Source organism: Rutidosis leptorrhynchoides, chromosome 1, assembly GCF_046630445.1.
Source record: "Rutidosis leptorrhynchoides isolate AG116_Rl617_1_P2 chromosome 1, CSIRO_AGI_Rlap_v1, whole genome shotgun sequence".
In the NCBI taxonomy this organism is placed as follows: Eukaryota; Viridiplantae; Streptophyta; class Magnoliopsida; order Asterales; family Asteraceae; genus Rutidosis; species Rutidosis leptorrhynchoides.
This window is the reverse complement of record NC_092333.1, coordinates 446,695,518-446,708,895: the sequence shown is the minus strand read 5'-3', so window position 1 is coordinate 446,708,895 and position 13,378 is coordinate 446,695,518. Positions and strand designations below refer to the sequence as shown.

The 13,378-nt window shown below is 32.4% G+C and overlaps 1 pseudogene; it reads right to left on the bottom strand.

Moving 5' to 3' along the window:
• Positions 1 to 276: 276 nt before the first annotated feature.
• On the bottom strand, positions 277 to 8,422 carry LOC139903028 (uncharacterized; annotated as a pseudogene).
• Positions 8,423 to 13,378: the final 4,956 nt, after the last annotated feature.

The following is a 13,378-nucleotide window of genomic DNA, read 5'->3' as shown; positions in this document are numbered from 1 at the left end:
GTGCCATTTAGAGTTAACGAGTGGAGCGTTCCCGCACGTTGCTACAGGAAATGGTTTCGCTTCATACCTTAAACATTGTTTCAGTAATCTATAATTCCAATTTGCACATCAACTATTGGTACAAGCCTTTTTGTTAGTGCATATTTGTAATCCCTAGTTCTATGAACGTTATTGTGAATCTCAGTCATGTAATATTGAACTTTGTACTGTGACTATTGAATATTTGTTATTGTGCGTCAAGGTATTAATCAATAGTTAAACTAACCAGACAGTCGATCAACTGTAAGAGACAATCGACCGACCAACGACACTATCGGTCGACAGTGCAAGGTAAGTGTAAGTTGATCTTTGATCGACTGAACAACACAGTCGATCGACTGAATGAGTCAGTCGATCGACTGTCACTGCACACAACATATAAATGGGTTTCGGTTAACATTGATTGTTTACACACACTACATACCCTAATCGTGCCCAACTCGTCTGCTATCGTCTCCTACCTCCGTCCCACCGAATAACACATTCTAGGTTCCGTTCTAATTTAGAGTTAGGTCTAGGTTTGACTTATTCGGTCCCGTGAACAAACCGTTATTCGATTAAGCCTAGGTCTATTGTTTTAGCCTTTGGATCGAGTTAGACTGATTCTATGACCCATTCACATTGTCTACACTTTTATCAAATGAAAAGTAAAAAAAAATACATACATATATTCTCCATAAAATTTTATAGAAAAGATTGAAACAAAATTCTATCACAAAAAATACCAATACACACATCGACGTTTGTTGAAAAAACAAATCTTTATAAGAAAAGTAGAATATATATATATATATATATATATATATATATATATATATATATATATAGTGGTAGGATCAAGAGAAAAGTAGAATATATATATATATATATATATATATATATATATATATATATATATGTGTGTGTGTGTGTGTATATATATATATATATATATATAGTGGTAGGATCAAGAGGGAAGTAACCATTCGGGGGGAAGCGGGGGGAAGCAAAAACTTTTTTTTTTTTCATTTTTTGAAAAAACTTTGTTCACGAACATTATAGATGAGATGAAAATATGAACATTTAGTAGAGACACTTTGTGATAAATGTTTTTATTTTGGCAGGAAAACGCTCGAAGAAGTAATATATAACAATTATCGTGTTTTTCGAGCGTATTTTGAGGTTTTAGCTATTGGGGTTTAGATATTAGGGTTTATAGGGTTTAGATATTAGGGTTTAGAAATTTAGGGTTTAGTGTTTAGATTTAGGGTTTAACACGAACGGTTTAGAGTTTAGGGTTTAGGGTTTAGGGTTTAGGGTTTGGTGTTTTGGGTTTATGGAATAAAGCCAAAACACCAAACCCTAAACCCTAAACCCTAAACTCTAAATCGGGCTAAATTTTACTTCACAAAACATGAAAAAAATGTTCATATTCTTCACGAATAATATTATCTTAAATGTTATTTTTGTCGATCGTTTTCCCGCCTAAATAATAACATTCATCACGAAGTGTCTCTTCTAAATGTTTATATTTTCGTGTGATCTAATTGCCGGAAAAAAAATTTCAAAAAAAATAAAATTTTTGCTTCCCCCCGATTGGTTACTTCCCCATTGATCCTGCCCTTATATATATATATATATATATATATATATATATATATATATATATATATATATATATATATATATATATATATATATATATATATATATATATATATATATACACACACTTAACAAAAGCTTGTATAAAATATAAAATAGCGAAGATATGCTCGTGTATTGCTGAGGTAAGGAGTTTCACCCTATATTTTTTCAGTAATTATAATTACAGTACGTATGATGATGATTAGTACAGACTTTTGTTTAAATGAAAAAAATTAAGAATATATATATATTAGGCAGGAAAACGATCGACAAAAATAACATTCAAGATAATATTGATCGTGAAGAATGTTAACGTTTTTTTTTCTTCATGTTTTGTGAAGTAAAATTTAGCCCGATTTAGAGTTTAGGGTTTGATGTTTTGGGTTTAGTCCTTAAACCCAAAACCCAAAACCCTAAACTCTAAACCGTTCGTGTTAAAAACTCAATCTAAATCCTAAATCTAAACCCTAAACCCTAAATTTCTAAACCCTGATATCTAAACCCTCTAAACCCTAATATCTAAAACCCCAACATACGCTCGAAAAACACGATAATTGTTATATATTACTTCTTCGAGCGTTTTTCCGTCAAAATAAAAACATTTATCACAAAGTGCCTTTATTAAATGTTCATATTTTCATCCAATCTATAAAGTTCGTGAACAAAGTTTTTTCAAAAAACGAAAAAAATAAAGTTTTGTTTCCCTCCCGCTTCCCTCCGATTGGTTACTTCCCCTTTGATTCTACCAATCCTACTATCCTAAAGGAGCATCAGATTTTAGTCGTTTGACTAAACAATAAAACATTTTCACCAACTAAATTTTCATTTGACTAATCAATAGGACATTCTTAGCAACTAATTTTGATCACATGTTTTTTTGAGTATTCTTTGTTTTAGTTTTTTAGATAATCTTTTAAACCTTTTAATTATAACTTTATATATATATATATATATATATATATATATATATATATATATATAAAGTTATAATTAAAAGGTTTAAAAGATTATCTAAAAAACTAAAACAAAGAATACTCAAAAAAACATGTGATCAAAATTAGTTGCTAAGAATGTCCTATTGATTAGTCAAATGAAAATTTAGTTGGTGAAAATGTTTTATTGTTTAGTCAAACGACTAAAATCTGATGCTCCTTTAGGATAGTAGGATAATTGTTTCAACCTAAAATAATTAAGATACTTAACACAAGCTTTAGAATTTATTAGAATTTTCAAATAACTACATTCGCCTAATTTATTGTAAACATTAAACATATACACGTATACAGAATCTATGACGTACTTTTGAGTTTTGACATTTGACTTTTGCAGAATCTATGACTTACTTTTGAGTTTTGACATTTGACTTTTGCAGAATCTATGACTTACTTTTGAGTTTTGACCTTTGACTTTGGATGGCTAAGTAGTTGTACGACAAATGGCAAGTAACAACGAAAAGACGAAAATAGCATTAAAAGTATCAATGAAATAAATTAGTGCTAAACAGATTAAACCCCTAAGATAGTGAAGGTAGGGTGATTACTCCTTTTATAACTAACTAGTTGCAATTGCAGGAACTGTAGAAACAGTGGCGAAAACAGGAATTTGGGTCATCGGGGGCAAATTTTTTTTTATCAAAAGCTACCCAAAAAAAAACTTCACAAAATGTGACCAAAAAATTGTACTAAATATAACCAACTAAATGTAACAAAAAAACAGTACCAAATTACACTTTTCCTCTACGTAAACGCATATTTTGGAAACGCTGAAGTACATCTTCATCTTTAACTTTGGCCAGGGCTTCTCTTTCTACCGCACAAATTACACAAGCATTCAAAAACTCCTCCCCAATACGATTGCGTAGGTTCGACTTTACAATTTTCATTGCCGAAAAACATCTCTCTACTGTTGCAGTCGCAACGGGTAACACCAATGCTAACTTTAATAACCGATAAAGCAACGGATAAGATAGATATTTCCTTGTTTCCACCATCACTCTAGCAAGGTCGGCAATACCATTCAAGTTGGCAAATCTTGGATCTTTTCGGACACTAAGATGGTATACTTCAAGTTGATCTTTAAGTTCAATAATCTCCGTACGACTAAAATCTTTTGGATAAAACTCACACAACCTTATTAATTTCGGCGAATCAAACATTGAGAATGAATCACGTGGATGCAACGCCACCATACAAGAAAGTAACTCGGTACTAGCTTCACTAAAACGATCACCAAACTCTTGAATTTGCATATCCAAAACGGTGTTAAAACACTCTACCTCATAATAATGTTGATTGGTGATTTTCTCCTTTTGTCTCCTTGAATTAAAACAATCTTCATCCATTTTCAAAATCCGGATACCATGTTCTTCACAAAAAGACGACACTTTCTCTAAGAGTGGTTCAAACCCATTTGTTCTTAAATCTTGCAATTTTTCTTTGGTCACCTCCACTAATTGAACCGCTTCAATTATGTCTTGATCTTTTCGTTGAAGAGCTTGTGATAATATATTTGTCAACCCTAAAATGTGCAACATTAGATGCAAATAAAAAACAAAATCAAATGACTTTAAATACTTCAAAAGACCATGCGCTTGATTTTGGTTAGAACCGTTACTTCCTTCTTCTTTAACAAATTCAAGGACCTTAATAATAGATGGAAACATATCAACCAAACGCACAAGTGTTTTATAGTGAGAATTCCATCGTGTATCTCCGGGCCGTATAAGAGAAACCTCTTGATTCAATCCTTTCCCGGTTTCAATTCTACCCCTACCAATTTCTTCTTCAACCCTCTTTTTCTCCGTGTCTAGCAAAATATCTTTTCGTTTACAAGAAGTACAAACAACATTCATCAAAATGGCTATCTTGTCAAAATAGTTCACTATCGCCAAATATTTTCTTGCAACCGCTACAACCACTAATTGAAGTTGATGAGCAAAGCAATGTACATAATATGCCTATTTATTTTCCTCCAAGATTTTTGCTTTTAAACCATTGAACTCACCTCGCATGTTGCTTGCTCCATCATAACCTTGACCTCTCAATTGATTCATACTCACTTTATGTTTGGAAAAAAAGAATCAATGGAACATTTAAGAGACAAAGAAGATGTTTCCTTTACATGAACAAGGCCCACAAATCTTTCTTTAACAAGTCCATGTTCATCAACATATCGCAACACAATTGCCATTTGTTCCTTTTTAGATACATCGCTAGACTCATCAACTAACAACGCAAACACATCATCACCAATTTCCTTAAAGATACATTCTAGTACTTCTTGTTTAAAGCACTTAACAACATCTTTTTGAATATAAGGAGACACCAATTTGTTATTCCCCGGAGCTTTTGGTAGGTTACGGAGTTCCTCATTATGACTTAAAATTAAGTCCATCAATTCCAAGAAATTTCCCTTATAAATAGATGTGTCCATCTCATCATGACCATGAAATGGTATTGCACATTTCAAACAATACCTACAAGCGGAAATCGTAGCACTCAACCGAATTCGATTATCTGTTTTTGATTTTTCATCTTGCTTATCAAAGCATTGAGAATAGATTGATTCGTTCGGGTTAAAGATTCACACTTTTCTAGTGCTGCATTATGAAAGCTACTTACACCACCAACATGCTCTTTAAGTCTCTCTGACTTTTTCCAACTATTGAACCCTTCTGTCACAAATGCCTCACTACCACCTTGGTGCCCAATATGATCTCTAAATAAGTAGCAAGACAAACAATATGCTTTATCCGCCTTTATACTATACTCTATCCAATTATATTTTTCGAACCAAGCTTTGACAAAACGCTTACCATTTGTTGATGGAAAATCATAACCTTTTGGTTGAAAAGGTCCTCTAATTCAATATTGTCTTCTTATCTCGTCTCTTTGATTTATATCATATTTCAAAATTCTTGGTCTATCAACCGGATCCGATGGAAGATCATCCAGTTCAACAACATTAATTGGAGTCGAAGAAGATGGTTCTTTTCTTTTATAATAATTATCCATATCTATCAATTAACAAAGAATAACATCAAATTACAAGTTAAAATTAAAATGTTACCAACTTAAAAGAGCATTAGTAGACAAAATAAAAAAAGAAGTGCCAAATAGAACAATAGCATGTATGCCATCTGCCCATCAGTCATGTATGCCATCAGTTATCTACTTATCTGTAATCAGTCCATCATATATACACAATAAACTCTCTAATTCGAACATTATTTAGACAAAATAAACTCTCTAACTCCAACTCTCCAAGCTATAACAAAAAAAATTCCCTAACCCATATAAATACAAACAAAATTCGATGATGAGCTCATGAGCAGATGAGGCGATGAGCAGGCTACCAACAAAATTCTATGAACCCTAAAAAATATTTGTGTTTATAGATTCTAAATTATAAACACTAAGACATGGAATTACCGAAGATGGGAAGATTGGGAACGGACTACTCAGTATTACTTCGCCAAATCGCCAGACGCCAGAGAAGAGGAGTACGATCGATATCTGCTTCTAATTTGAAAGCTGAAACCACAGATACGGTATTACGGAGTATTATTCTAATTAATTGGATGTTGGATACTTGGATCATGGGCCCAAATATTTAATTTATTGGATCATCTGTTATTCTGTTTTGGGCTTGGGACAAAAGCAAAAAAAAAAATAAATAAAAAAATTGGGCTAAAATTTTCACTGGGGGCAAGTGCCCCCTGCCCCTATGTGCTTCCGCCACTGCGTAGAAACACGGTTTTATAGAAGAAAAAAAATTCTTTAATATGTTGTAGTTGATAAATATTATTTAACTAGTGAAATGATCCGAGAAATCACGGGTTTGTTTAAACAAAACAATATATTTTAAGTATTAAGTGAATTTAAACGCTAAAGTCATTTAGTTTAATAATCCAACGGATTGCGACTAAAAAAATCCTTGTTGTTTTTGCAAACACATTGATGTCTAACTTGGTCGGAATAAATGAACTACATTTATTCTCTCACCATCATCATCCAATTTTCATCACAATTACTATTTTTCTTGTCATAAAAGCCTACATTAGAACATTTTATTGAGGCGTGTATTTCGTATACATATATAACGTAATTAATCTCGTAAAAAGAACTCATATTTGAATTTAAATAATAATATAATAATAATTAATGAGAGTGAATTTTTTTCCCAAAAACATTAAATAAATAAATAAGTAGATTTAATTTATTTAATCATTAATTAGATTAATGACATCACCTTAAGTGTTTAAATTTTTTTCTTTTTCTTTTTGATTTTTTGTTAACAAAGGAATTAGTCTAATAATGACATCATAATTGTAGAATTTTAACAGAAACTATAGATTAAAATGTGAATTTTATATAAGGGTGTGTTTGGATGAAACTAGCTGGAGCTGGAGCTTATAGCTGGAGTTGGAGCTTATGGGCTGGAGCTGGAGCTTATTTTTAAAGTTGATAGCTAGAGCTTATTATTTTTTATGAGTGTTTGGTAAACTAGCTGGAGCTTATTTTCCAATTCATAAGCTCTACTTTTTTTCATAAGCTACTAGAAGTAGCTTATTTTTCTAGAACTTATGATTTTCATAAGCTCTACTTTTTATGTCTACCAAACAAAGATTATTATTTGGGGCTTATTAAAATCATAAGCTCAAGCTCCTATAAGCTCTCATAACTCCCATAAGCTCCTGCGCCAAACACACCCTAAATGTAAATGTATATATACATATCTACAATATAATGAATTTGACGAATGTGTATGTAAACCAAGACTAAGATTGTTGAATGATATGTTATAGTTGAGGAATATTATTTAACAAAATTGTGAATCTTATATAAATGTATATCTAATATAAATGTATATGTATATCTACTATATAAATGTATATGTATATCTACTATATAAATGTATATGTATATCTACTATGTACAATATAATGAGTTGGACAAAATGCGTATCTAAACAAAGATAGTAAAATTGTTAGCAATACTTTATGCTTTTAAAAAAATACTTATTAAAATTAAATCGATTTATATTGGCACTTTCTTTTTTCGGCAAAATTGTTAATATGTATATAAAAAGATCGTAAAAATCTGATGGAACGTACAAATGATAATGATTGAAATTGAAATAGCTCGCTCTTATCGTCCTACATACAGGACGAGTACAATGATTGAAAGATAACGAGCATAATGAAAATAAAATGACACAACGAAAACCACCTAACCTAAATCAAGATATATCATAAAACCGAGCCCGTATTCAACCCCGCAAACACTACAAATCAACAACCGCACCCAAATATGAACACCGGGCACTCCAGCAACACCAAACCCGAGACCTATTTTCTGAGGTCAACTAAGTCAACACACGCCGGCAACAACACCGAGTCCACCCGAGCAGACTCGTCTACGGGAGAAGTATGAACACACAAAAGTAACGACGACCAATCAGTATCAAATGCGCAGTCAAACCAATAGAAGCCAAGCCAATTCACCGAGTTTTCTGAGGACATTAAACCAAGAGGATCCAAGCCGTAAACCGCCGGTGACCACCGAAAACCGCCGGAAAGCTCCGGAAACGGAATCCGCCAAAAATCACTGGAAACAGCCGGAATCAACACAGAAACACCAGTCGACACCAAAACAACCGCAATCCACAAAAACCCCAAATCGAAGATGAAAACTTACCGAAAGTGGAGGTAGAGTTCCATCGGAACTCGCCGCCTACCAACACCGACAGAGAACATCCGGTAACGATGAGAGGAAAAAGCGGATAACGGCTGCAACCAACCCCAACTCCGACGAACGAAACCCTAAAACCAGCAGCCCTAAATCCAATCCGAAACCCAGATCCCGGAATAAAAAATCACAGAATCGTCGCCTGGAGATCGATGAAGAACGGGGAAGCGAGAATGAGCAGTTCGTGAAATGCCCCGTTCATATCGATTATAAACGTTTCATATTAATTGGTTTCGTTGCAAGGTTTTGACCTCTATATGCGACGTTTTTCAAAGACTGCATTCGATTTTTAAAACAAACCATAACCTTTATTTTATTGACAAAGGTTTAAAGGACATAACCTAGATTATCAAGTAATGATAATCTAAAATATCACGCTTACACACGACCATTACATAATGGTATACCATAATAATATGTTACAACAAAATAAGTTCTCGAATGCAGTTTTTAAACAATATTATACAAGCATGCTGACTCCAAATCTTGTCCTTAATTAGCATGCAACAGCGGAAGCTCTTAATAATCACCTAAGAATAAACATGCTTAAAAACGTCAACAAAAATGCTGGTGAGTTATAGGTTTAACCTATATATATATATATATATATATATATATATATATATATATATATATATATATATATATATATATATATATATATATATATCAAATTGTAATAATAGACCACAAGATTTCATTTAATAAATAATCATACACTCGCAAGTGTATAAAAATCATTCGTATGATGAACACCTGGTAACCGACATTAACTTTAATGCATATAAAATATCCCCTGCATGCTCGCAAGTATGCCATATACTGGCAATTGCAATCACCATTTAATCGAAGTACTAAAGCCATCCATAACCTGAATGGGGGTTGTTAGGCCCAATAGATCTATCTTTAGGATTCGCGTCAATTAGGGGCCATTTCCCTAATTCTTAGGTTACCAGACTTGAAGGGGAGATATTCGGTTTAATAATCCAACCATAAAATGTAGTTTTGCATACTTGTGTCTATTTTGTAAAACATTTATAAAACTGCATGTATTCTCATCCCAAAAATATTAGATTTTAAAAGTGGGACTATAACTCACTTTCACAGATTATCAATTCGTCGAGAATTAGACTTGGCCACGGGTCGATTCATGAACCTATAACAAATATATAAATATATATCAAAGTATGATCGAAATATATTCACAACATTTTTTTATTACGTGTTGACGATTTAAGTTGTTAAGTTAGCAGTCCAACGTTAGTAGTACATAAATAAATTAACATATGCATATTATCTCGAATCAATCCACGACCCAGTGTATACATGTCTCAGACTCGATCACAACTGCAGGTATATATATTATTTTAGAATCAACCTCGACCCATTATATGCTAACTCGATCATTACCGCATATAGTGTCTTACGGTTATTACAAAATAATATATATAGATGATGTCAATATGATATGTCAAAACATTGTGTACGTGTCTATGGTCTATCAAGGAATATATATATAGAATATAGTATAAGTTAGTTAGGATATGGTTAGTATAGATTTATTATAAAAAATTTCGTAGCTAAAACTAGTAATTTTTCCCAATTTTGTTTTACCCACCATTTCTTCGTTACAAATTCGTTTTAAGTGAATCAAATTGCTATGATTTCATATCGAACCGAACATTAATAATCTAAACAGAAAAAGTATAGGTTTATAGTCAGAAATACAGGTTACAAGTCATTTTTGAAAGAGGTAGTCATTTTCGTCGAAAGAACGACATCTTGATGACCATTTTTAAAAACATACTTTCACTTTGAGTATAACCATGATTTTTGGATATAGTTTCATGTTCATAAGAAATATCATTTTCCCAGAAGAACAACTTTTAAATCAAAGATTATCATAGTTTTTAATTATCCAACCCAAAACAGCCTCCGGTTTAACTACGACAGCGTATGTCCGGTTTTACGGTGTTCTTTGCGGTTTCAAGTTTTAAATCATTATGTTAGCATATCATATAAATATAAAACATGTGTTTAGATAATTTTAAAAGTTAAGTTAGAAGGATAAACTTTGTTTGCGAACAAGTTTAGAATCAACTAAACTATGTTCTAGTGATTACAAGTTCAAATCTTCGAATAAGATATATATATATATATATATATATATATATATATATATATATATATATATATATATATATATATATATATATATATATATATATATATATATGAATCGAATGATGTTATGAACATCATTACTACCTCAAGCATAGTAGGTAAACCTACTGGAAATGATGAGAAAATAACTTGAGCTTCAAAGGATCTTTGATGGCTTGGAAGTTCTTGAAGTAGAATCATGACACGAAAACAAGTTCAAGTAAGATTACTACTTGAATTAAGATAGTTATGTTTATAGAAATTGAACCAAAGCTTGAATATGATTCTTACCTTTGATTTAGAATGAAAACCTACTGAGATTAACAAAAGTTTCTTGATCTTGGATGATTACTTGGAATGGATTTGAAAGCTTGGAAGTAATCTAGCAAGTTTGAAAGATTTCTTGAAGTGTTCTTGAATGGTTGTTTTTATGATGATTAAAGCTTGTAATTGAAGCTAAAAGATGGTGAAAATGCTTGGAGATAATCAAGTATGATGTTAGGAGTATTTTGAGAGAGAATTTGGAGTGTAAGTATGAGAAAATGGAATGGGAAAATGAGGTAAAATCATAAAAACGGGATTACTTGTTATAAATAAATAAAAAAGATCCTTATGTTTGTTTCTAGCTCATTAGTCATACTAGATGTTAAATGGTTGGTTTCCACATGTTTCTTAATCATTTAAGGCTACTAAGGAGCATATTTTTATGTGTATATACCAATAGTATATATATCTAGAAGCTGGGTATAATACGAGTACAATACTTGAATGAATACGAGTAGAATTGTTGATGAAAACGAATGGGAATGTAAGTGTAAGCATTTTTGTTAAATAGAAGTACTTTGATATGTGTCTTGAAGTCTTTCAAAAGTGTATTGATACATCTTAATACACTACATGTATATACATTTTATCTGAGTCGTTAAGTCATCGTGAGTCGTTACATGTACGTGTTGTTTCGGAACCTTTAAGTTAACGATTTCATTAAATGTAATTAATCCCATTGTTATTATATCTAATGAGATGTTAAATTGTTACATTATCATGATAACATGATGTACTAATATATCTTAATATGATATATAAATATTAAGATGTTATTACAACGATAATCGTTACGTATAGATATCGTTTTGAATTTCTTAAGTTAGTAGTCTTGTTTTATGTATAAAGTTCATTGTTAATATACATAATGAGATACTTAATTATAATTTCATCATGTTAAACATATATATATGTTCATATATATAATATCATGTCATATACAAGTTATAACGTTTGTGAATCATCGGACAAACTGGGTGGTCAAACGTTAACACAAAATTTGTTTCAATTAATCAAGTCTTAACAAGTTTGATTGCTTAACATGTTGGAAACATTTAATCATGTAAATATAGATATCATATAATATATAATCATGATAAATTTCGGGTCACTACAGTACCTACCCGTTAAATAAATTTCGTCCCGAAATTTCAGGCAGTAGGAGATGTTGGCGTATCTTCTGGAAATAAGTGCGGGTATTTCTTCTTCATCTGATCTTCACATTTCCAGGTGAACTCAGGTCCTCTACGAGCATTCCATCGAACTTTAACGATTGGTATCTTGTTTTGCTTAAGTCCTTTAACCTCACGATCCATTACCTCGACGGGTTCTTCAACGAATTGTAGTTTTTCGTTGATCTTAATCTCGTCTAAAGGAATCGTGAGATCTTCTTTAGCTAAGCATTTCTTCAAATTCGAGACGTGAAAGGTATTATGTACGCCGGCTAATTGTTGCGGTAATTCAAGTTGATAAGCTACCGGTCCGACACGATCAATAATCTTGAATGTCCCAATGTATCTCGGGTTTAGTTTTCCCCATTTTCGAAAACGAACAACGCCTTTCCAAGGTGATACTTTAAGCATGACCATGTCGCCAATTTCAAATTCTATATCTTTTCTTTTACTGTCTGCGTAGCTCTTTTGTCGACTCTGGGCGGTTTTTAATCGTTGTTGAATTTGAATGATTTTCTCGGTAGTTTCTTGGATGATCTCCGGACCCGTAATTTGTCTATCTCCCACTTCGCTCCAACAAATCAGAGACCTGCACTTTTTGCCATAAAGTGCCTCAAACGGTGCCGCCTCAATACTCTGTGGTAACTGTTGTTGTAGGAAAATTCTACTAACGGTAGATGTCGATCCCAAACATTTCTAAAATCAATAACACATGCTCGTAGCATGTCTTCAAGCGTTTGTATCGTCCTTTCACTTTGCCCATCAGTTTGTGGATGATAGGCAGTACTCATGTCTAGACGAGTTCCCAATGCTTGTTGTAACGTCTGCCAAAATCTTGAAACAAATCTACCATCTCTATCAGAGATAATAGAGACTGGTATTCCATGTCTGGAGACGACTTCTTTCAAGCATAGTCGTGCCAACTTCTCCATTTTATCATCTTCCCTTATTGGTAGAAAGTGTTCTGACTTGGTCAGACGATCGACTATTACCCAAATTGTATCATAACTACTTGCAGTCTTTGGCAATTTAGTAATGAAATCCATGGTAATGTTTTCCCATTTCCATTCCGAGAATTCTGGTTGTTGAAGTAGACCTGATGGTTTCTGATGTTCAGCTTTGACTTTAGAACAAGTCAAACATTCCCCCACGTATGTAGCAATATCAGCTTTCATACCCGGCCACCAAAAATGTTTCTTGAGATCTTGGTACATCTTTTCAGCTCCAGGATGTATTGAATATCTGGTTTTATGTGCTTCCCTAAGTACCATTTCTCTCACCTCTCCAAACTTTGGTACCTAAATT